At 34.6% G+C, this 24787-nt stretch overlaps 1 protein-coding gene and 1 pseudogene across 3 annotated transcripts in view; both read right to left on the bottom strand.

Annotated features, from left to right (window-relative positions):
* Cd36 (CD36 molecule) overlaps positions 1–24787 on the bottom strand; it is a 93077-nt gene that overhangs the window by 43302 nt on the left and 24988 nt on the right. Inside the window, exon 1 of one of the 3 annotated variants that reach the window (XM_046464087.2) lies at positions 4912–5069. The exons of 1 other annotated variant lie outside the window; for it this stretch is intronic. The gene's annotated coding sequence lies outside the window, so the exon portion shown is untranslated. Of the gene's footprint in view, positions 1–4911; positions 5070–24787 lie in introns of those variants that run through there. One more of the 3 variants, XM_046464089.2, reaches the window with a different exon arrangement.
* Positions 8863–19034, bottom strand: LOC124106516 (ribose-phosphate pyrophosphokinase 2-like; annotated as a pseudogene).

Consider the following 24787-nt stretch of genomic DNA (forward strand, 5'->3'; position numbering starts at 1 on the left):
GCTCTCCTGCTCCAAAATGCCTCCTGTTCATGGATCCAGATACAAATGTGAGGCAAGATGCTTGTTTTGTCTATGTTTCATTGTACTTGGATGTTCCTTTGTTAACATGGTGCTCCGGTGCTCAGTGTGAATATGCTAAGGATATCATTTTACCAAGCTGCATTTATAAGACTTGTAGCAGCATCCTCCATGCAGCCTAAAGACTAAAAATATTTTCTGGCCATGATCCAAGATTATTGCTCGGCCTGTTTTTCCTCTCATTTTCAATAACTCCTCAGGGAAAAATCGGGTAATCACAGTAGGTTGGAGGAAAGCAGATGAAAGTGAGCAAAAATCTGAGGTGGAATAAATCCATTAAAATATGAAAACGACATTCACGCAACCCCAAATACAAACATTAAATGTCATAAACATGCGTATTTTCAAAAACATTTTATAATTAGTTTTCATGTGGACTTATGAAATTCTCTCACCATTTTTTTTCTTATTTTTCCTTCTTTTCTTCCTCATTTACCCTATATTCACTGATTCTTGAGTTTTGACTAATTGATGTTTTCTATCTTAATTTTCTCTCACTGATATCCAGTTTTAGGTGTATAAATTTGTGATTGCATCTAAATTAACTTAATGCAATTCCATACACAAAATTACAAATAACCCTACATTAGAAGAAATCATGAGTTTAGGGGTCCTTGAATCTTTTCATGTATATGCTTATCTTATACACTTTAGTGATGTTTCCATTTTAAGAGGAAACATCCTCCAATGGCAGTTCAATACACAAAAATGAACCTTCAAATATTATGATAACAATTTTAGTTAATATTGAACCTTATTCTGGCATTTATTATTTTAACCCTCATTTTTACCACATAAAATACCATGTGGCATTATTTTCTTCTATATACCTCCAGAGCACTTTAGTGTCCTGCCATAGAAGGTATTCCATAAAAGTTCAAGTTATCATGCATTTGTTCTTTCATGAGTAGCAAAGGAGCAGGTCACAGTGAAATTTCCTACAATGTATTCACTGGGAACCATGTTGTAGTGTTTACTATTATATTCCAGAGTTTAAAGGTGTCCGACACATAATAATGCATGCCCAAATATTCCATGAATAGATGCTGAATAAACTATTATGAGTATCACAGCATAGGTTAAAAACAGACATGAGCATGTTAAATACTTTTGTAGGAGATATGGTATCTTTGCTTTTTCAAGTTATCAGATGTTAAATTTAAAATAACTGATTTTCCAGATATGCGTTTTAGGTGTGTGTGTGTGTGTGTGTGTGTGTGTGTGTGTGTTCAATAGATACCATGCATATATAGTTTGCTTTAAGCAAAAATCTGAATATTGAACAGATAAAAATATTCTCTACTGTGAAATTTCTTTATGAAGGACTTTAATTCTATCATTCCATAGACATTTATTGAATAGTTATAAAATGGATTACTTGGTTCTATGAAATATTTACCCAAACATTTTAAATGATGGTATGTGTTGATTGAGTGTTTATATTCATTGCCAGGAGTAGACATTTTGATTAAAATGAATTTTTCTAAAATTTATTAGAATAATTCAATCACATTAACAAGCATGATTAAACATGAAATGTAGATCAGTAAGTAGGACTATGTTTTTGTTCTGTCTTCTGAGTCTGTTTCATATCTCCAGAATATTTATATTCTGCTAATTTGTACATGCCAATCTACTGTCTCCTGATAGACTACAATACATATATATATGATTACATGATAAGAGTTTGACTCCTTTGCATTGTTCAATATTTTGGACTGCTCACTTATTATTTCAAATCAGTAGAACTTAACCAAATGCTCCCTGTCAAGGGAGGGACCAATATGGCCTAGTCATGAATCTTTCAATAAGGACTTTGGGTATTGACTTTTTCAGGGAAGTTAATTCCAGCGAAATGGCCCAAGTTCTATCTCTTGTACTTCTTTCCATCTGTGAAATGAGGCATATGATTACCCACAGAGGCAATGCACAGCTGAACTGAAAAAATAGATGATTCAAAATAGTAAAGCAGATTGATTATCTTCAGAATTATGTGGAGGTGAATATAGCATAAAGAAAAATTGAAACCATCAAATGTAGCACTGTCCTGTGAAAACCTAAGTCAGACTGCTTCATTCACTCTCAAGAGAACTTTTAATATGGTGAAACTTAAATATCAAAACAAAATGCATAAATGCCAAAACCCATGAGAAAAGGACAATAAAAAAAAGCCTGCTAGTAGTCCTGTCTCAGGAGAGCCTGCTAACTCTACCTTGCTATTGACTGTGATAAACACAGCAGAGGCAATCAATAGGGAGATAAAGTAAACGCAACACTTACATTTGAAGAAGTGCAGAGAAGATTACAGTACACAAATAGCATAAATATATGAAACAATGAAAGCTATTAGAATCTAAAAGCATGCCTAAAAACAACGGGTAAAATCATCTCATCGTACATTTATTGCAGTAAGCAACTGCTCAAACTAAGAGTAAAAGCAGGTTCCCCAATGCCTTTCCACATCACCAAAAGTTGCTTTTCCAGTAATTACATTTGTGTAGCAGATTATGTGGTATATTACTTAAAACATAAGATTCAAAATAGAACTAATACAGTTTCATATTTATATGATCTGTGAAGGAGTTAGTGATATAAAATAAAAATGACATTAGACTAGATAGACTTTTAGGTTAACACAGAAATAATATTTAAGAGATTTACATAAATATTTATTTGCATATGCATAATATGCTGTACTAGTTTTTTCTGCATACATTTAATAAAAATCATATGTTTCTGTATATATCAAAACTCAGACAATAGAAGAACTAGTAGACATTATAAATTTGAATTAAAAATATAGAATTTATGCTTTACTTTCTTGTAATATTAATAAATTGTTTTCAATATTTAGTAAATTACAATATTTAGCTTGATTGTATAAATAACAAAAATACTGATAAAAGGGATAATCTAAATATTCTTACCAGCAAAATATGGAGATTTAGCACAAAGCCAGCTTAGTTTTTCATTCACTGATAAATTGGGTTGCCATAGCAAGCCCAAGTTGTAGGTTTCTAAGCAACCTACAACTCCACAGACCGCAGATACTTACTAGTCCACTGATCTTTCATCATCTTTAAAGAACAAATATGAACACTATAGCAAAATCAGTGGAGGATCCCTTGATTGTCCAGTCAAAAAGTGACTTTCATCCAATGTCCCCTGTACTGATAGGCATTCAGTTTTTTTTAGAAGAATCGAACTGGTATTAGGGGATTATTTGAATATTCAGTGCTAGGTGGAACAAGTTAAGTGCAGAAAATAGTCAGTACCTCAGTACTAGATGGAATAAGTATAAAAAAAATGGTCAGTACCTATATATTATGTATTGAGCAAACAAATATTTGTTGAATGAATGAACAAAGATGAAACATACAATCTAACTTCTATAGAGTCATTTATATAATGCTAGTTTCATGATTTATTTTCTATTAATATATATTTAGTAGTCTTAATATGTCCCTTCAATTTGTACATAATTATTGTATACTACAGTAACCTTGGTAATAGTAAAGCAGCAATTTTGCCTGAGATCTTGTATTAAAAGTTTGTAATTATGGCTTCTCTAGAATATTTGAGTAACATTATTAACTACCCAAGAGACACACAAATTACATAAATGTGGATGAAAAGTTATTTTTTCAATGAGTTTATATTAGCATTTCCTGTTCCTGTCTATAAACACCTCTTCAGTCTTCTGTTTCACAGTGCCCACTGAGATAAACCATTGCCTCTGCACTGTTTTAATTCACTAGGCTGCATTTCTAACTATTTAATTGCAATAAATAAAATTAAGACATACAAATATGGTCTATTCCTACAGATCACAGTATTACAATGCTAGTCCAAATTAAAGGTCACAAAGAGGTATGTGACCAGCAAAGTGATTGTAACTAATCCGTACAATTTTGCCTAGTTCCATGCTTAATTTTCTATACTTTCCACTGTCATTCTATGTAGTAAATTCTTTCCTTGAAAAACATCTTGAGGGATGACTTGCAAATTGGAAGCCAGCTTTAATTTACTGGTTAATTATTTGTTACCTTATACATCCTATTTGCTATTGCATCAGAGATTTAGTAGCCAGAGTCAATATATTACAATAACTGAGTTCTCTAACCTAAGTAAAATTACAAAATCACCTCTTAGGCATGTCACAGAAGGCACCTGTTGACTAGTGCCATGCCAGGAATTCCAGTAGTAGTGACTGCCTGTGACCTCTACTTGTTGCACTGATCATCAGAAGCAGGGAGCACAGATTGTTCTTTCTATCTGAGAAGATAGCCACTCTGCCTTAAAGCCTTAATACAAGGGAGACCAAAACTTCTATAACTCTGTTAATTGCCTCTTGGGTTGAAAGTAACCATCTACAATTTAAGTCTTCCTAGGACATACATATCCCTCAGAAAAAAAGATTCCTGCACATAATGTTGTACTTTTTAGTATGTTGCTCTACTAAGGTATTTCTGTTGTTGCAAAAATGGAACCATATGTTGGAGGGTTTAAATAATTTCAAATACTTTTGAATGCCCTCTTTTCAATTATTAGTGTAGACATAGGTGAGATCACAGTAAATTACTACACCTGGCCTCTCGCCACTTTCTTTAAGTATAATCCTTATTTAAAAGTTTGGGAAACAGTGCCTGAATGCCTACAATACCACACATATTCTACTCCCTGAGAGAAGAGAGAAATTCAAGTATACCCTAAACCGGGCAAGGACAAAGCAAAAATCAGAACAAAGCAAGAGAGTTTAGTACTGCAGGCACCAGTCTGGACTCTTACATCTTTAAACTAGGTAACTTTCAGTTATTATATAGATGTAATTACCGGTTAGAAGTCCGATGAGAGAGCGCAAGGCCACGAATATTAATGTATTTTGAAAATGCTGTTGGAAGACCACAGAATAACACTGATAACTCCAGTCTGTTTGCTGCAAGTGCTGGATCAAATCATTGCTGCATGCCAGACAGCCCCACCTCCAAGTATCCAAGAATGGCTGTGGAATTTTGATTGACACTCCAATGAGGCAGTAGACTCCTAAACCAAAGTAAACCCTGCACCCAGTGTTTGCTAACCTGTCCAGCTTGAAAATGAGCTCTCTTTATCCTGGTCCTTTTCTTTTTTTGAAAAAAAGAAACAATTACTCTGTGATGTTTAAAAGAACACTGTAGCAGTTCCCTCTCCAGGGATGGCCCTACTTATTTTCCCTAGCAATTCCCTGGACTCCTTCCATTCTGTGTCTTAGTTGAAGGATTTTATGGTCTTCCTTGGAAGCACTGAAGAACATGTATGCTGGACTTTGGGAGGAGAAAACAAAGCACCAATGAATACTCTGGGTTTTGGAATGCTGAAGATAGCATTGAACAGAGCCACGGAAAACTGTCACTATCAAGTTCAGGCTCACCATAGTGGTGACACTCCTTTGTCCTATAAGAGAACCAAGATGGTACTATTTTTAATGAGCATACCATTAAATATGCAATACATAATTACAGTTTAAAACAAACATACTCTAAAGATTAAGGACATTTAAATATATGCTAAATGAAACCAAAGATATGATTGTTTCCCAAATCATTTAAGAAACAATTGCAGATTTCAAGCCTGATGACATTTATCCTCATGTACTCACACATACCTCATGAATATTTATCATGTAGCCACTACATGCTGAGAACTCTGCCACAAAGAAGAAAGCACGATTCCTACCATGACATTTTCTGCAATACACTTCAAATACTTCAACATAAATTACAGCGTGTATCCAAGTGTTCCATACTTTGAACCTACCCTAGTTGAGAACATTCATTCTAGAGATAGTTACCTAGCATTTAGTACAAATCCAAAACTTAGTTATCTTTATTCCCTCAGGAGGTTGGCATAATAAATATTAATTGAGGTTTTAATGGTGAAATAAATTATTTCAAAGATTTATGAATTGGCTAGAAATAGTACAGGCTAACTCTCTCTATATAACAGTTTTTAAAAAATCTATCAAGTAGAGTTGTCTGAAGCCAGCTCAGAAATGGCTTGTTGTCTAAGCATTGATTTAAAGTAGTCTTGGCTGCATCCAATTGAACAGAGGGTTTTAGATACACATTAAATGTATTTCTCAGATGAACTGTTACTGAGGTTACTAATACTTGTGGAGACAACCCAATAGTAGTGCCTGTCCAAACTGGCACTTAGTATAGAGGAGCTTATATTGTACATACACAGAAGACAATTTCACAAAGATTCAAGGGTGGGGGGGGGAGACCACAAAGTCCTTTGACTCATAGGACACGCACATTTGCTCAGATATAAATAGCTGTGACTCACAGTCCAGGGACCCTTTTGCCCACATTTACATGTGATACAGTTCTTCTCTTTCCTTCATGACCTTCATATTGCAGAAGTTGAAAAAATCTTAGGGATCATTGAATCTCCATCATTTAAAAAAATAAGGATTTAGAGAGCTAGGGAGTCAGGAAAATCTTGTTTTAAATCATCCTAATGGTTATTTTTAAAGCCCTCAAGTCAAATATTGCTTGATTTTTATCATTGTGTTCCTACTTTCTCTACTTGTCGCCTTTTTTTCACATCTCTTATACCAGGCTCTGCCCTGTGATTGGACAAGGAAATGCTTCCATGTTTTGTGTATGTCATTATTCTTTGTTCTTCAGTGATGTTAATCAACCTAATAATAACCTCCTGGGTCATTTTAATACTTTATGCTTCTTTTTGATTTCCATACATTGTTAATATTACTGCTACTAGTATGAAGTTAATTTTTTTAAAACTTTAATTCCAGTGTTCTTGTGTGTTTTAATTTTAAATCAAATCATTAAATAGAATTAAAATAGGCTATATTAATCAAATAGAATTTTTTAATTAAATTATTAATAGAATCATGTAAATTAAACAATATATCCTATTCCTTTCTCCTTATTTGGGACAACTTGACAAATTCTAGGAAAGAATAGGAAAAGGACAAATATTTTTGCACACATTACCATGGGTCAGATGTCATGTTAAATATTCATGTCCAGAAAACTTCTATGAATTAAGTACTTTTAGCCATATTTTTTTTTTTTACAAAGAAGATAACCGACCTGAGGAAATTAAGAAAATTAGATAAATGCAGACATGTCCACAATTAGGATGAAATAGGTAATCTTGATTTTATGCATCTAGTTCACAAGTATTACTAAAGATTGGTAGGAAAACATGAGGATGCTTAGTATACTATAAGCATTTTCTTATTCATATTTAAATTTTGCCTTTTGTCAATATAAATCTCTCAGCAGAAGCATTTCTCTGTTACTTTGATGTTTCAGGATTATCTTATTTCCACATAGATTATAATTAAAACACTTATTGATAGTCATTTAACTTTAATGAACTAATCTTTAACAGTAGCTATTTCTGAGTCCAGAGGATCTGAAAATAGACAAAACCTTTAATGGAAACAAGCTTAGTTACACATACAGAAAAATTATCATCAAATAGCACAATGGAGACCATAGCAGAGGGTCTATGGTCTACACAGAGGTGGCAATCCTTGGGGGTTTTAGGAGGACAAAGGGCAGGCTCCATAGAGAAAACAATAGACCATCTCTATGCTCAAGCTGGAGTTAGAGATCCAGCACCAGGCCTTGGCCAAGGCAGAGGACATTGCCCCATCCAGAGGAAGATTTAGCAATTTCCACCAGTAGCCAAGGACTCTGAGAAGGGAAATGGAGTTGTGGTAGCTTCAAAATAAAAGAGAAAAGTCATTTCAAATTGAGTACCTAACTCAGGCTTCACTAGAAGAAAACGCAGGTTTCCAAAGCAGCCAGACTGGTAAAAGTTCTCACTTCACTTGCATTAGGAAGCACAAATAAAAACTAAACATTCTATTTCAAGTCACACAAATTTCAATGCTAAAAAGTTAGAAAATACTTGATGCATTTTTTTAATCATCTTCGTTTTGTTATTTGGCAACTTTCAGCCTAAAGAAAAACCCATTTAAATCTAGAAAATAAGGGCAAATCTGTTGACTTGTTATAAAATGCAGAAACTATTATTCGAAAATAATAAATACAAAATCTAAGAGATTTGTTTATAACTTTGGAAGCATTATCATGATTTCTAAGCCTTACACTATTCAGACTAAAAATATCAAAAGGTGAGTGTTTCTGTCAGTACAGATCTCTTTGCTTTCTGAAGTAATATATGTTGGGGAGGAGAGGGGAGGGGGATAGTAGAGGATAGGAAAGGCAACAGAATACATCAGACACTAGTATGGCAATATGTAAAACAGTGGATGTGTAACCGATGTGATTCTGCAATCTGTATACGGGGTAAAAATGGGAGTTCATAACCCACTTGAATCAAATGTATGAAATATGATATGTCAAGAGCTTTTTAATGTTTTGAACAACCAATAATAAAATTTTTTTAAAAAGATATTAGTATGTTTCTTTGTATCTATGGATAAAAGTACATCATCTGACTATGAATGTTGGGAGCAGAAAAAGCCAGTGCTCAGTATAGAAGCCTAATTGATAAGTTCATAAAGAAATTAAACACAGCTGGGGATGTGGCTCAAGAGGTAGCAAGCTCGCCTGGCATGCATGCAGCCCGGGTTCGATCCTCAGCACCACATACAAACAAAGATGTTATGTCTGCCGAAAACTAAAAAATAAATATTAAAAAAAATCCTCCTTCCCTCTCTCTCTCTCTCTCTCTCTCTCTCTCTCAAAAAAAAAAAAAAAAAAAAAAGAAAGAAAGAAATTAAACACAAGGAAACTGGCAAATAATATTTTAAAATGTTTCTTTGATCTATTTTACACCTCGATATGGAGATAGTCTACATTGTAGAACTGTGTTACTGAAGTGAGCTTTTGAAAAGTACAGATTTTGTATTAATCTCCCTTACTCCCCCGCCCCTCAGCGCCCACTTAAAAATCTCCTGGCAATCCCGGGTAACTCTTGTAAAATCCACTCTCTTGGTGCCACTACAGTCACATTTATTTCCAAGTTCTGCTACCCTTCCCAGAAGCTGGGGTGAAGCTGAGGACAGCACACTCATGCTGCGTGAGGCTCACTCCCTGGCCTCTGTCCAACAGTTTTTTTCTGGAGTCTCTCACCCTCTATTGCTCAACTGGATTAGTCAATAGCAGCTCAATCTTCCTGTCCCCCCCATCAGACAGCAACCCTCAAAGACTCTGGGACAAGCACTGGCCTCCTTTTGCCTTGAACTTAACTGAGCTTCCATGTAAACAAATGGATACATAGTCAGACCTAGGAGCAACTTCCTAGAATAAGACAACTGGGGGAAATAGGTATTTATATCTTACTAAATTCCAACCTTTAGTATCTCATACCCCTTCCTCCTTGGGGCTAAGTAGAACCAAAACTATTTATAGTGACTGTTTTAAAAGTCATTAGGCTTATCTCTTTAATCTGATTGGAATTGAGGAGGGGTTTACATATTCTTGTGCAGTGTTGTCTGTTTAAAAAAAAATCCCATCGCCTATTTTAGTCCGTGAAATATGACTTCATATTTTAACTTGTGAAATTATATTTCCATAAGCTCATGTATTGAAAAACCATTTAAACTGTGATACATTATATTAATAGCTAACGTCGACAGTGCTTAACACAGACCAAAGAGCATCCTGATAATATTATATGGGCTTTTATGTCATCTATATTAATCTTCACAACATCCTTCAAGAAATTACTGTTTTTCCAAGAATTATAAACAGCAAAAGAAGTTAGGTAACTTGCTCAAGGTTAATCAGTACTGAGCTAAGAGTTCAGTATCACCATTTCCCTCAGATGCTCCATCCTTTAATATTACTATCTCACATGATCACCTATTGCTATCTGTATAAAATAACATTAAAAAGGAAATATTTTTTTAAAATTATATATTTTCTCTTAACTTTTTTTATTAGTATTTTCTTTCACATATAACACTTATCTAATTTACATAAAGAAAATGAAATCCTGTTCAAATATGATTTGGGCAACTTAGGCCTCACCACATTTTTGCAAGTCTACTCTACCTTGTCTTTCTTTACTCCAGCATATAGAACATAGATTTCTTTGCAAAAATACCATAATGATGTCAGAAAAGAAAAAATCTTCAAGTATGTATCTAATATGGAAGTTATCTTCCACACAGCAATTTAACTTTTTGAAACTTGTTTTCAGGACATTTTAATATTCAAATAGTGAAGTTACATAAACCAGAATAGAACCCATTGTGACAGATGTCACTGTCCCTCCATATTCATATTTTCTAAACAAGCTGTGATATTATATTTCATATATTTTATGTCCATGTAATTCTAAGAACCCCTTTCAAGATACTGAGGCTGAATATTGATCAATTCAATAATTCTCTTTGACAATAAGAGATGCACACTCAAGGTAGAACACAATACTAACAATTAAGGCATAAAGAAAATACAGCTATAGAGCTATAGTGATGGGTTCACTGTGTTTTAAAAAATTGACACAAGACAAATACGTTTTATCCTACAATATAAAGACATGATGCTTGGCATTCCTACAGCCACTTTGCACCCATGAGATAAACATTAATGAAATTATAGAAAAATCCACCAAGAGCCCTATCATTGTTGACCCTGTGAATCAGTTAGCTTAGAATCATCCTGCATATTGAATCCTTGTTATATGAATCAAATTATTGTGCCCCATGTTTTAAGTTGCTTTTATTGGACTATTTTATTACTTACAGATAAATTTATCCCAACTCATAGAACTATAGATCTTTCACTGAAACTTATTTCCATAATGCTTGTTTAAAAAAAAAAAAAAAACTCTAAAGATAAGAGACCCAGAATAGCTAAAGCAATCCTTAGCAGGAAGAGTGAAGCAGGTGGCATCACTATACCAGAACTTAAACTATACTACAGAGCAATAGTAACAAAAACAGCATAGTATTGGCACCAAAACAGACTGGTAGAACAATGGTATAGAATACAGGACACAGAGACTAACCCACAAATTACAATTATATTATATTAGATAAAGGTGCCAAAAACATGCATTGGAGGAAAGATAGCCTCTTCAACAAATGGTGCTGGGAAAACTGGAAATCCACATACAACAAAATGAAATTAAACCACTATCTCTCACCATGTACAAAACTCAACTCAAAATGAATCAAGGACTTAGGAATACAACCAGAGACCCTACATCTAATAGAAGAAAAAGTAGATCCTAATCTCCATCATGTGGGATTAGGCCCCAAGTTCCTTAATAAGACTCCTTTGGTGCAAGAATTAAAATCAAGAATCAATAAATGGGATGGAACCAAACTAAAACGTTTCTTCTCAGTCAAAGAAACAATCTGTGAGGTGAATAGAGAGCCTACATCTTGGAGCAAATCTTTCCCCCTCACACATCAGATACAGCACTAATCTCTAGAATATATAAAGAACACAAAAAGCTAAACATAAAAAAAAAAACCAAATAACCCAATCTATAAATGAGCCAAGGGCCTAAACAGACACTTCTCAGAAGATGATATACAATCAATCAACAAATATATGAAAAAATGTTCATCATCTCTAGCAATTAGAGAAATGCAAAAATCAAAACCACTCTAAGATTTCCTCTCACTCCTGTCAAAATGGCAGCTATTATGAAGACAAACAACAATAAGTGTTGGCAAGGATGTGGGGGAAAAGGTACACTCATACTGATGGTTTGACTGCAAATTGGTGCAGCCAATATGGAAAGCAGTATGGAGATTTCTTGGAAAATTGGCAATGGAACCACCATTTGACCCAGATGTCAATTTGGCCCATATTGTAATGCATCCCACTGTCACATATAAATTTAAAAAAATTAAGAAAAACAACTTTCTCTAAAGTAACCATTATAAAATATTACACTGTCATGACACTTTGATACTATAATTACTTGTTCAATATATAAATATATTATATATATACACACACATACATACATACACACACACACATGTAATCAATAGAAATTAAAGATTGACATATTGTAGGATCTCCTAAACCTATGGGAAATATGAGTCTCTTTCTTTAAAAGGAAGAACTGTTATACATTAAGAAGTCAAAATAAAGTCAAAATTCAAAATAAAAATTAAGTCCATGATTCTATCAGTCAGGGAAATTGAACTAGATTCTCTGACATATGGAATGTGAAATATCAAATTCAGCTGAACCAAAGTAAAGCTGTCACAGACTTGGAAAGATCTTTCATTTGTTTTCATAAGCAAATGATCACAAGAAACCATGAGGATGGTTGTATATTACTGAAATAGAAATGAAGGTCACCGTCATAAACTCTGGTGTTCAAAATGGAATTTTTATTATTATTATTATTTTAGTCAGCAGGATTTTATTGAAATGCTTTAGTACACTGTAGGATCTTAAAATCCTAGATTTTAACCAATGCAAGCACTGCAAATGATACATTCATGAATCTAGTTGGCAGCATATCTACTAAAGGGCAGTTATCATCTGAACAGTTTACTAGTATAATTTAATTTGGAAGCTAAACAAGTTTGGTATAGTCATATTTTGGTGGATCCCCTTTTTGGCTAGATATATGCAAAGTTTACCCCCATTCAGGAGAGTTGGACAGGACTGATACATTTGGTGGTCTCAAGTTTCCACACAAAAAACAGCAAGGAAGGAGTATGTTCTGGGATTAGGCTGTTCACAAGGCATTCTTCATCATCTCTGTCCACTGGAAACCACTGAATAGTTAAAGCCTGTATCTCCATGGTATAAGGCTAAGTCCAATCTAATTAGTCCATAACTGTATTCAGGAGTATTTTAACATGCAAAAGTAGGGCTAAATAATGATAGTAGCAATATTTTAAAATCTGGAAATCATTATTAGAAAACTAGTTCTACAAATTCTTAGACTTTAATTATCTTAGATAAAATGGTTACTGTAAATCAACTGACTTTAGTCAACACACCTGAACTTGCATACTTGCATGTCAACCTGTCTACATAAGCGTTTACATTTGTTTTCATTTCATACAAGCATAGCAATCCAATGAAATACATATGTCAGACATTTATCAAAAAGGAAAATTCCAAAGCACCCATATAGGTTTTTCACCCATCTCCAGTCGACTCTTTCTAGACAGAGTCAATCTGCACCGCAGAGCCAACTTTTTACCAGGCTTCATCACTATTTCTCAAAGAAACAAATTTAAAGTACAACAAAATGCTAGTTTTGGTAACAACTTAAATGATATTTTCTAACTTCAACTTCTGCTGTCTTAAATTTTTAAATTCTAAAGACTGCTGTTCAAGTTCGTTAATGACTTAGATTTGATTTTTCTACCTGAAGAATTTTGATCAGAGCATTTATTCTCTATCAGTGTTAAGACTCAGCAGAGATTTTAATCCCCAATTCCAATAAAACAATGGATGAAAGATTCAGCAGAGGGTATCGTTTTTCTCATTTCTAGGCTTTATCTATGCAGAAGAATCCTGTTCTTTGGGGGCTGACAAGTTCAGTTGGTTGTCCACCAACATGCATATAATAAATTCAGAGAGTCAATGCTTGACTTCTGCCACAGAGACAGCAAGGCACTTCACTTAAGAGGATTTTATCAAGGGCCATTTATGGAGAAGGCATTCCTCAGTGAATTTTCCCTTCACAATCTTTAAATCACTTTTGAGCCACTTTTTGAACATTATCCTAATGAAGCAATTGATGTTGACTTTCCATAGGCCTCTCCTGCACACACATTTTTTTTGGGGAGGGGTGTACCAGATTTAGTTAAGATATTTGTTTGCCAGATACCTAGTACTTCCAAGGGCAAAAGAACATTTAATCAAAGCTCGTGTTTAAATAAACATTTGGTGGTACTCATTAAAAAATTCACATTTATGTAAGTCAAAAGCAAAATAATGATCAGCTCAGTAAATTTGAGGGGATTTAAGAGAGTCATCGTTTGGTAGAAATCCTTAAGCGAAATTACTGGAAAAAAATGCAAGGTGAAACCTAAGGATAAAAATATGGCACAAAGAAACATGATGACAAGAACCCTAGGTACATCCCAAATAATTATCTATCTGGGGTGAACAGAGGAGAGTATAAATATGACCCTGAGCTCAGCAACCACAACTCAAAATGGTTTATAAATTAGAATGATTGTAGAACATAATTTTGGAGTTTTGGGACATGGTATTTTAAGTGATAATTATAATTTAAAAGTGGCAATAAAAAATCATACAGAACTATGTTGCCTTTGAAATATCTAATATTTACCAAAAAAATTAATGAGTCAGTGGCTATCTTTAACTAAATAAAATTTGGGACAAATTAGGCACAGTTAAGGTGGCTTATTTAAAACCCAGATACAATTTTTAAAGAAGGAAAAAAAAATTAAAAATTCTTGGTATTAATAAATTTTCTAAGATTCACTCCAAAGTAAAAGACTATACAGGGTATTACCCAAATGTCCATAGGCATTAACATTATATATTTACACAGAAGGTTTTAATGTGAAGTCACCTTTGGCAACCTCAAAATGTATAAAAGATGAATTTCCACAATGGAATTTTATACTTGAAAGTTGTCAACTCAAAATACTAAAAAAACAAAAGAAAATATCACCTATCAGAACAAGTTAAGATGATAAAAACATTATTCATTTAAGATGGTTCACTTAAGTAACAAATAACCACCACCTTTCCCCCAATAAACCAGAAAGAAATAGTCTTGGGCTTCAGAAGAGGAAATAATGTATCTCAGAGTATACAAATATCTGATGCCTTTGCCAGTGATTAGCCTACCATTGCTTAGTCCTAAAAAAGCAAATAAATCAAGTGAGAAGTCTGAGGAGGTCTGCTCCACACTTCTCACTTTGCATTTACAGTGGCACATGGCTGAACAAATAAGAAATAGATTCTCCATTGTCCTTCAGATATTCTCATCCTTCAGATCATCTCAGCCAGGATCATTGAAATGTCAATCATCTGAATCTTGGAGCAGTGTTTCATTTTGTCCTCTTGCAGAATTGTGTTTGTGACAACAGCCTCAAAGGAAGCATTACTGATTCTGGATATAGCTGGCCCAGAGAAGATCCCGTGAGTGAGGATAGCATACACTTTGGTGGCTCTAGCTGAGAGTAGTTTATCAGCAGCATGGCAGATGGTACCACATGTGTCAGCCATGTCACCCATGAGGATGGCCACACAGTCCTTCACATCCCCCAACAGAATCAAAGCAAATCCACATTCAACCTGTCTGCAATTGGTGTGACCCTCTTGGCTCCCCCTGCATCCAGTGAAACCATGGTACAGTTCTTCTACTCAGTGATGTTCTCCGAATCCATTGCAGAACCACAGGCTCCATGTATAAGTTATCCACAGGAATATATAGGAATCCCTGTATCTGAGAGGCATGCAGATCCATGGTGATGATGTGATCAGCCCCAGCAACCGAGAGCATGTTAGCCACAAGTTTTGCAGAAATTGGAGCATGACTCTTGTCCTTTTTATCTTGTCAGGCATATGGAAAACACCGGATCACTGCGGTCACCTGGATGATGAGGCAGTCTTGCAGGCATTGATCATGATGAGCAGTTCCATCAGGTTGTCATTGATTGCTCCACAGCCACTCTGGATGACATAGACATCTTCCCCTCTCACATTTCACCAAACTCAATGATGGTCTCCCGGCTACTGAACTTCTTGGTGACCACCATGCCTAGCTACAGGCCAAAGAGGTCAGCCATGCTGGGACAGGTCCTGGTGTGAGCTGCTGCTGAAGAGCATGATGTTGGGCAAGGTGAGGTGCTGGTTCTGAGGGGCGCACTGCAAGGGCGATGGGGACAACTATAGTGACATAGACGGTTGCTGCTGCAGGAGCCGGCAAAGTGTAGCAGGTGGGCCCAAAAGCAATTTATACATTTTATTTTAACCTTGATCCTCCATTCTGTCTGATCCAGGATATTCTATATATTCATTGTTAAGAAAATTTCAACTTTTGATATTGCTTCGTCATTTCATATTTAGATCTCAGTTATATATTTTTTTTAACTGATTATGTTCAGAGGAATGAGAACATATTGCGTGCCTTCTCTAAATTCATGGCTATGGATTTCCCTTGTTCTGGCCATGAGCACTTTGGGATGATAGCTCCTTGACTTTATAACACCATCTTCCAGGCCCTGGACACAATTTTTTGGGTCCAAATGTTTCCAATAATCTACTTTTAAATATAGCTGCCTGCAGTCCACACACAGAGCCAATCATAACCTACTGCTTTGGGGCCAGAATGCACACAGCATTGGGCTTATCACATCCTCCCTGAGAAGCTCACACTCACCTGCTGGGTGAAAGGGAGAGAGAGAGCTCATCCTCAGGAACTAGTCTGCAGCAGGGCGGATCATAGAACTTTCAGACTTAAGCTCTGATGACCCCACTTCCATCCAAGTTTCTGGTCTTTTTGTCTGTTTTGGGATGATGTTAAGAACAATTTTATCAGGTTGAGTAATAATCACTTTCCAAGGTCCATTCCTTGGAATCATTAAAATCCTTTCCCCAAATTATGGATTCATATCCTTCAGTCCAAAAAGAGAATGAAGAGATTAGAAGGAACAAAACCATGAGGATAATACCTGACAGTATCGTCTTATATTTTAAAACTTATAAATTGCAGGAAACAATGAGAGAAGCTTAACTGAGAGAGCGAGATTGATAGTCAACTCCCCTAAAAGTGTGTTCACAGGATTATTAGATCCTTAATCCATCCCAGACAATTAACTGAATCTAAGTAAAAGGAAGTGAAATGCTAATCAAATAAAATTAGGTAATTACATAAAGCACTTGGATAATTACACTGCTGTAGTTGGCATGGTTTGAAAAAGGACATGTGAACCAACTAAGCCTATTGACTTGAAAGCTCATCTGCTATCAGAGGGAATAACAGAGACCCTATCATAGGACAGACACTTAAATGCCCCAACACAACCCAGCAGGCACAAGTTACTGTAGAAGGGGATGATGAGATGATTTAAAATTTTTAAAACATGACCAAAACTTCTAGTTAACATGGCAAATCGAATGCCTATGTTTATTTTCATGAACTCTCATAAAAATACAATGAACAAAATTTACAAAAATATGAATATAGATGTTAATGATACAGGACAGAAAACAAGTGAATATCAAAAATACTAACATTTCAACATACAGTCAATTTTAAAATTAACTAAAATTATAATTTATATTTATTCTACAAAGTTTGGAAAATCTGATATTTATTTAAACTCATGGCACATCTGAGTTTCGACTAGCTACATTTCAAGTTCTCAGTCATTACATATGGCTAGTGGCTACTGTCTTGGATGGGACAATAGATGTCAAGAAATATCCATATTTATTGCCCAAAATTTAAGAATAAATGGAAAATTGTTCATTTGAGGAAAACCTCTCAAATATAAGACAAAATTTTACTACAAATAAGCAGCTAATAAGATTGAATGTAAAAAGGATGTTTAAATAAACAAAGTTTTTTATGACTAATATCTTCAGGCAACTAAGGGAAGATATTGCATTAATGAAGATGGTAAAATAGAAAAACAAGGCACTATAAGAATCAAAAAATGAAATATAGCAAACTAGAAAATATAGTGATTGAAGAAATAATCCAGCACAATGATTGGGATGTTAGAACAAGATTAGAGTTGTAGAGTAAATTCAACTGCCATACAGTGAGATTTCCATAGAAATTAAAGTAAAACCAGAAACAAAATGGAGAAATTAAGAGAGAATGCAATAATGTTTTCGGTAATTGATAGACATTACTCTCTATTGTGCAAGAGCCCATCTGTCTACAACTTAAAAGACCACATGCCATGACCAACCTACTCATCTTCAAAGCATTACAGAAGATCAAACTAATAAGTACAAGATCTTAAAAGACTAATGGATAGGAGCGTAATATTACATGAATCAGAAAGAAAATGCTTTCACAGCAATACTTGGAATTTAGAAATAAATCAATAAATCTTTTTAAAACTGAGAAAAAATAATTCCCTCCTGCTATTCATTGTGCAATCAAACCTTCAAGAATTCAACCCAATTTACAAGAATATTAACCAAGTAAATTGTTTAAGCTCCCAGAATATAAACTTCAAAACAAGGATGTAAACCAAAAAAATAAGACAGAAATGAGGAAATAGTTTATCTGACAACTAAGATACAAAGGGATTTTCCAGAGAGAGGTTGAGAGTCTTGACCCAGGAGTTAGGAAGAGACCACAGGGGGGGAAAATTATCTAGAAGAGCAAAGAATTTAAGGTGGGGATTATTATCACCAAAATAAGTAAATTGTACCAGAAAGAAATTAATTATTATACACCTTTTTGTTCTATTAAAAATATTTATAATAATGATGATGTAGATATCAACAGTATTAAAAAAGCAACAGCATTAATTAGTTGAAATGAGAAGTATTTATGTGGAGATAGTCGTAGGATATGGAATGGTAATATAAAAGCTAAATCCTTTTTTCACACCAGGCATCAAGGGCTAATGGTTAAAACATTTTTAAAAAAATCAAGTAATACCACTATATCTAGAAATAGTTTAAAGTGTTCCTTCATAGAAAACAGCATAAGGATTTACAGTTTACAAAAATAAGGCAGTTGTTTTTTGTAACACTATTTCTTTTTTCAATGACAAACATTCAGTTGATACACATGGCAGTGCTAGGAATTAAATCTAGAGTTATGTTACCAGCTCTTTTTAAAACTTGAAATGGGGTCTTACTAAGGTGTTGAAACTGACCTTGAATTTACAATCCTGCCTCAGCCTCCTGAGTTACTGGAATTCCAGCATGTGCCACTACACCTGGCTCAAATACATTTTTATCCAAGATCATATTTCAGTTGAGTGTGGTCAATACTGCTTCCCAATCTTTTACCCCTGCCTCCATCTTGCGATTCTTACCTTCCCTGTAGCGATTTTTTCTTGCCTCCTTTACTTTAAGAATATCTCTGGAAATCTGTCTTCTCAGACTATAGCTTTATCTTCTACTACAGAGAAGATTGAATCCATCTACTTTATAGTCTTGACCTCTCTACAGAAATGTCCCTGTAAATCAGCGATCCCTTTCTCTGAAATCACATTCATAAAGAAAGAATATCTGTCTTTTGGACACATCCTTTTCAATTATAGTTTTGACTTCTCTGGGCTAGGGATTGGCTTAGATTTGGGCTGCGACCAAAGTTAGATCCTTGCAATACTGCCTAGAATTGCAGTCCCAGAATTACTATCCCAGAATGAGTGCCTGGAACAAATAGGGCCAATCAGAACCCATGCCAAGTTTGTGAAGTTGGGATGAATACACATTAGTCTCTTCTCTGATAGAAATACAAAATTTTATTACATACAAGAATTTAGAGTTGTTGGTAACCAGGATCCTGGAGAATGCACAATGCAGTCTGCAGAAGAGACTGACTTTTCTTGTTTAATAAAATATAGTTTAATAATATCCCCAAACAGGGAAATTGAATATATTAGTTACAAACATTGAAAACTAACTCTTTAGAATGCTAAAATATAATGTCTAGTAATACATTTTAGAACGATAATTAACGTCCAAATAGCAGATTAATTATGTGATGAAGTTTTCTAAGTAACATCTGTTAACATGGAGAACAGTCTCTCTCTCTCTCATACATACACATACACACACACACAGAGTTTTCTCTGAAATAAAAATTATAGACATATTATTCTTGCCTGAACATTAATAAAGTGTTATTCTTGCCTGAACATCCAGATTCAATGGAATTATGCTATATTTTCCTTGTGAGTATTATGTTTATAGCACCAGTATAAAACTCATTTCCACTACTTAATTTTATCCAATAATATAATTCAATGTGTGATTAGAATTATATACCAGAAACTAAAATTTCCTTAATCACAAAATGTATAAAATAACTAGAATAAGCACTCCTTAAAAGGGTAATAATTTTAAAGGGAATCATTTAGAAAACTAAAATATAAAAACAACTTGAGAATCATAGATCTCAGAAAGATTAGTGTATAAATAAATTTACATGGAGCAAATACACAAGGCAGGGAGAGATGAGGGTACCTTGAAATCCTTAGTACTTCTGTGCTCTTTACAAGGTAGGTCTAGATTCTAGATATGCAGAAAGACAAAACAATGTGCTAAATGGCTTTGGCATTCCTAATCACACATTTCTGAAACTAAACAATGAACAAGACTGAAGTTTGCCTTGGGGTCAGATTTTTCTCTTGTGAACTTATTACTTACACACTAACGCTACAGTAAACTTCAGGATTATTTGTGACCTCAAAGATTTTATCATTTTTTCAACACTTCTAATGGCCCTTAAACAAACCATCAGTACTTTTTAGAAATATTTACACATTTAAAAAATATCCCAAGGTTATTCTTGTAAAATAATTTTTGGATATTATTTGCAAATTGGGTATTACAGTTGGACATTATACATAAAATGGCATGCATGTTTTTATAAACTATTGCTATCTCATCCTGTATATCAGAAAATCAACTAATTAGAAAGCATTAATTTATTTGCTTAGAACAGACCAAGACATTACAGCCAATTGCTTACCAGTTCCCAATCATCTGCCCTGTAATTCTAGAAGATTCTATTGTTGTAATCATTTTTCTTTGTCAAAAAAATTAAAAACACATTTGGGACACTTTGATACACTACTATACAAAATGGGAAACAAAAAAAACTATATTCATGAATTCAGATCATAGATAATAAAAAAGAACTATAGCATTGGAATATTCTTTATACAGTAACTGGTACAAATTTCTCATTCTAAGAAGCAGAAATATACCATTAGAAATTATTTTTTCAATGTCAGACAGTAAAAAGATGGGAACCAAGCTCAAGTCTCAATTCTGCAATCTAAAAGAGATATTAAAGATCAACATGGCAAGAAAAAAACAAATTACATACTTTTTTTCTTCTCTCACACCACAGTGAACACTGACAACAGATGCATGGAGGATTCCCCCACACACCCAGCAAGCAATGGACTGCTGCAGACAAGAAATGGATAACCTCTAACCTAATTCAATTCCAACATTATGGAAACCAAGGGAAAATCAGAATAAATCCTCTAGACTCAACTAGCTGCACTTCTTTTTATTTTAAAATCACAAATTGTGGAGGTCACATAACTAAGCAACTAGCTTTGCTATAGATAATCCCTAAAATCCTCCCCACTGCCCCAGGAACTTGGAGGTTGCTTTGGTCTATCTCCAAAAAGTTGAAACCACCACCTCTGCATTTGGGCCTGAGCAAGTGTCTAAGATGTGACTTTTGACACCAGAAGTCCAGATGTCCACCTTCAGACCATGCTAATGCAGACACTTCTAAATATGGACCCTATGAAGAACCATGAAGTTTGATTATGCATGCACAAACACCAAATTACTTCACTTTTCCTCACCTCCAATCACTTTCCCCCACATCTTACACCACCCTGTTTCTTTATCCCATAAATATCCCAAAACATTCCCTGGGAGGCTGATTTGAGGTTTGTCTCTGGTCTTCACAACTGGCTATCTTGTAACTTTTTTTCAAAACCTGATCATTTCAGTGATTGGCATACTAGGAAAAGTGGGCCTCATTCAATACTGCTAATATATATCTGCAGGTAGCATCAGATCCCTCAGGTTGAGGATTCATTCCCCAATACTGTGCCCCACTGAAGATCCCAGCTGCTAGCCCTAGGTTATGTAACCTGTGCTCTGACTGGCTAAAAATCTTGGTTCCCAAAATACCCTCATAGTCTTTAACTTGCTAGAGCAGCTCAGAGAACTCAAGAATATTTTTTTTAATTTTTTTTACATTTACCTGTTTATTATGAAGGGTATTAAAAGATACAAGTGAAGAGATGCATAGATTGAGGTACAGAAAGAAAAACCACAGAGCTTCCTTGCCCTCTCCAGGTATACCACCATCCAGGTGTGTTCAGCTATCAGGAAGCTTTCCAAACTTTACTGTTTTAGATTTTCATGGAGATTTTTTTTCTGGGCATGATTGAAACATGGACAACTGTGCTGAAATATGATTAGACACAAAGGGTATGATCTAATGTAAGGCTGAGTGGGGAAACGCAGTAAGGCCAGTCTGTTCAGATTCTTCTTGGTCTGTGTGCTAACATTCCTCCCTCCAGGGGATAGGGCAGGACCTCTATGGAATGAGGAGGGTCTTATGACCTACTATTAGACAAAAGGCAGGTCAGATAATTTCTTTATGACCAGTTCCAGGACAGAAAGCAGGATGTTGTGTGTGTGTGTGTTTGTGTGTGTGTGTGTGTTGTGGGAGGAGGGAAGATGGATATTGGAGTTTCTACAGTCTGCCTGTGGAAAGAAGAATTGCAGTTTCTACAGCCTTCCTGAGGATAAAGTTATGAGTCAGGAACCATTGACAAAAAACAAAAAAATTATATAAATAATAAATAAATAAATAAATATATTATATATATATATATATATATATATATATATACACACACACACACACACACACTCTCACATATTCATAGTTATTTCATTTTTCCCTAAATGAAACAACAGTTCAGATTGTTCATATGTGATTTGTCTTTTCAAATCTTAACCATAAGATGATTATGTACCCATTTTCCAAGCAAATAAACTGAGGCACTTAGAAGTTATATCATTTACTCAAGGTCTCAAAATCTTATCAGGGAAATTTTAAGAGTTTTCATGAAGCATTCTTCTAAAACTTTTTTTTTTTTGGAAAGAACTAATTATAAAGAGCAAAGAGAACACCCAAGCCAAATTAAGGATGTAGAGGGAGGAAGGGGTTAAGGATCTAATCTAGTCAAACACTTCCTGACCATTGACTATATTCCAAACTTTAAGCTTGGCACTGGAATACAAAGACAAATGAAACATGATCTTTAAAATATTGTTTTGTTGAAAGGAAATAGATTAAAAATAATAAAAGGGCTTCAGTAGATGGATAAGACATTTCTAATAACACAAGAGGAAGAGGAAGCAGTAGAAATAGAAGAGCTTGCATAAATTCAGTTTCAGGAAGGGAATGAAAGAGTGTTTGTAGTGAAATGAGATAGCAACAGGGTTGTGTAGGGAAGACCTTTAGTTTCCTTGCTTAATATTCTAAGGAGCTTGAACTTTAATCTCTAAACAAAATAGAACTATTAATTATGAAACTAGGTATTGTCAGGATAAGCCTTTCCATCTCTAAAGGTCAGATGAAAAGCAGTAAATCAGGATAAATCTGACTGGAGGACTAATGACACTAAAAAGACAAAGTCCTGAACTAAAACTTGTATTCAGCCTTTTGAAGTGAGCTGGGCCCATTCTATCTAAACAGGGTTTGGATAAGGGAAGAATGTGCTTGAATTGGATGGAAGCAGTACAGAGGGCTGTAATCTTGGAAAGCCGACGGTGAGAGTATTCGTCATGAGTGAGAGAAATACTCTTGTAAGTTGTTTTGATGGCACTCTGGGACATAAGCTTTGGGGGTAGAAAGAAAAACGAATTGGATAAGAACTAAATTGATAGTCTGTAAAAGCAGATAAATTACTAAAGGTTGAAAGAATAGAAGGACCTCATTTATATTGGCTCTGGGTGAAACAATAAATACATGTATAAAGCTAAGAAATAGCTGAGCAGACAACAGAGCTCATTTGACACTATGGAATGATTAATTTCCCATTTTGCTCTACCCAAGGTAACAGGTTGGTGTCTTGGTGTTAGAGTTTTTCTCCAAGGTGTGTCTTCCAAGGTAGCACAGAATCAGGCAGCACCTCAGTGGCATGGGACATGGGGTGAGGTGGAAAGTTGGCTGTAAGAGGAAGATGGAGGTGTTAAGAGAGTGAAGGTCAAGAGACAGAGGCCTTCCCTGAAAATGCCATAAACCAATAGGCAAGAGAGATGATCAGTTCATTTTACATAGTGTGGAGTTAGGAACTGGAATCAGGTAAAGAAGAACGTCAGGAAGAAGCAATGAATGAAATGATTACCTTAATCTACTCTCTGGTAAGCATATATGTAGATTATCTCAATGGCCACTGGGTATATAATACGTAAGGGCATTATGACATTTAAAGAAGTAGGATAACAAAGAGAAAGAGAACCTATGCCTAAACCCAAAGAAAACTAAGAAGACTCTAAGAAATGATATGGGGAGTTTCTGCAGTTAAAAACAATCACTACTATTTGCCCAAAAGCCTACGTTTTTCTTGGAAAATGAAGATTAAACATAAAGAAACGCGAGATGACCATTTTATTCTTGTATAATTTATACAATTGCTTTAAAAATATTTGTCATCTATAAAAGTTTCCACAACCAAGTACAGGAATATTTCCTGTAAGAAAACTGATTACAGTTACGTTTTATTTCCATTTCAAATTGATATTTGCTACAAAGCTGGGCATACAAAATATCCCATTAACCAACAGGAAAACCAGTAATAAATTTTCATCTGTAATAGCCTTCCAGACAATAATATTAAAAAACTTAATATATTCCAAAAAGTATGTTATCTAATTATATGCAAATTTGATCATATATATATTGACAAAATATATAACCCTATATATTTTGTGTGTGTGTGTGTATAATGAGTTCCAAGATTACTATTTTAATTTCCTAAATAACCAGTTCTTATTGG

The sequence above is a fragment of the Marmota monax genome, unplaced genomic scaffold (genome assembly GCF_021218885.2).
Source record: "Marmota monax isolate L192 unplaced genomic scaffold, Marmota_monax_Labrador192_F-V1.1 WCK01_AAM20220418_F8-fsc00065, whole genome shotgun sequence".
NCBI classification, from domain to species: Eukaryota; Metazoa; Chordata; class Mammalia; order Rodentia; family Sciuridae; genus Marmota; species Marmota monax.